At 40.8% G+C, this 2,035-nt stretch overlaps 1 pseudogene across 1 annotated transcript; it reads right to left on the bottom strand.

The window, feature by feature from the left end:
• Positions 1-395: 395 nt before the first annotated feature.
• On the bottom strand, positions 396-1,628 carry LOC306670383 (DNA-directed RNA polymerase I subunit RPA43-like; annotated as a pseudogene). The gene is made up of 3 exons: positions 1,576-1,628; positions 1,136-1,368; positions 396-1,098 (listed from the first exon to the last, which is right to left on the bottom strand). The product of its transcript is annotated as a DNA-directed RNA polymerase I subunit RPA43-like (transcript).
• Between the last annotated feature and the right edge of the window lie 407 nt (positions 1,629-2,035).

Below are 2,035 nucleotides of genomic sequence, written 5' to 3'. Positions count from 1 at the left end.
ACATTTTATTCTATCTACAATAAAAGGGCACTTTAATAACATGGGTTCTATCCAAATTAGCCACAAAACCCCGCCAACTCCTAATCAAGTGTCCCCTGTTTTTATAAACTACTGGTATCCAGAGTCTTTTTATTTCACAGTACTGGGGATTAAACCGAGGGTCACTGTCCACTGAGCTACAGCCCCATCTCTTTTTGAGACAAGGTCTCACTAAGTTGCCCAGACTGGCCTCTCAGCCTCCTGAGTAGTTGGGTTACCAGTGTGTGCCACCACAGCTAGCACAACATAAGCATTTTTCAAAATATTTACTCATCTATTGTATATAAATCTTTTATCAACTGAATCATATTTAAAATGCACTAAAGATAATTACTTTTTCATTTCTTCTTAGGCGATCATTCCAGAACCGGTATAAGTTCAGCCTCTTCACTGTGTTTTCTTTTCTGTTCATGGTCACTTTGGTAACCACTGGAGTCACTGCATTGAAAAATAGGATCCTGACCTTCCTGGTGCTGCTGCCTCTTTTTCTCTGGCTCTTCCTCACAAAGGCCATTCGTATTATACTAACCTGGAGCTCTTCCTCTTCCTTTGGAGTGATATCTGCAAAATCTGCCAGCTCTGTGGTACCATCATTTACTTCATCAAATTCTGGGTCTTCTTTTTCCTCTTTGGAATTTTTTCAACAGATTCCTCAGTGAGTTTCCGTTACGTCTTCAGAAACTTCAGGGCACTTGTACTGCAAACAAGCAATATTTATTTTTCCTTGACTGTAGAATATTCCAGCAGCAGCTGAACGTAAACAAAATACTTCAAATTCTAATTCATCACCACGTTTATCTCCAGGGTTTGCCACTGCTCAGCTGACAACTTCTCAGGTTTAGGGATAGAGGCATTAAAACACCCATGTACTAAACAGCCAATGTGGCTAGAAGACACTTTATCAACTGTAGTCATAAGCTTTTGCCCAGGTTCAGGGCTGAAAATAACAAAGTCAGTTTCAATGTTAAGATGAATGTGTCCTTGATCTTCAGATATATCTCCCAGTTCACCCACAACTTTGATGTTATCATATGCAACAGGGACACCTAAAGGATTTCTCTAAGCAGACAGTCCAAGGTTGAAGTGGGATACTCTAGGAATAGCGCAGGAGCTCAGCATCCAGTTGTTCTCGGATACTGGTAAGGTAGTGGGCAACAGGCAATGTGCTGTGGATGCAGCCTGGCCACCAGGCAGGAGTAGTAGCTATTCACCAGAGCACAAGCAGCAGCATCGGTGGGCAGCTCTAGACAAGACAGGATGCTGACTGGTCCTACCACCGGCTCCTCAGAGGCCGCCTTCAGCCGCGCAGAGCAACCAGCAGCTATGCCTCTGGTTATGTTTCCCTCAGGGATTCATGTCTTGTTGCAGAAAAGTACTACTAAGATAGATGAAGCATCACTACCGTAGCCTGCAAAAGAACCAGCAAGAGTAGAGAAACCACAGGAAATCTATTCGAAGCAGAAAGGATAAGAGAAAGAATGTTCTTCCTCTAGCTTTGCCCTGTCTTTTTAGGACTTCCTATTTTCAGAGACTAACAGGAAGAGAGCTGGCAAAGCAAAAACAAAGGTTTCTGTTACATCATAGAGCATCAGCGCAGAGCATGAGTTTGGAGCTAAGAGATTAGTGAAAAAGCGTAAAAAGTAGTCCCAATGGACATAATTTTATGTATTTCTTAAGAGATAATTGAGTTAGCTTGTGCTTTGCTACATATATGTTATCGCAGATACACACTGTGGCAACAATAATGGTAACGATGATGATAGCAATAAACTGAGTATCCTGACTTTTTCAGGTTCAAGTGGAAAGGTATCACAGCATATATATGTATATATGCACACATACACATATATTCTAAATACTAAACTACTAAGAAAGAATTTGTGTATTGTGGTTCTTTCAGCTACAAATTGTTATTAATATTATGGAGTCATATATTGTGTTGCTCAATTGTGGGAGAGAAGCATACCATAACCCTCTGATTAAGTCTAGTAAATTT

The sequence above is a fragment of the Sciurus vulgaris genome, assembly GCF_902686455.1.
Source record: "Sciurus vulgaris genome assembly, chromosome: 10".
Lineage (NCBI taxonomy): Eukaryota > Metazoa > Chordata > Mammalia > Rodentia > Sciuridae > Sciurus > Sciurus vulgaris.
This window is presented reverse-complemented; position numbering and strand designations above follow the sequence as displayed.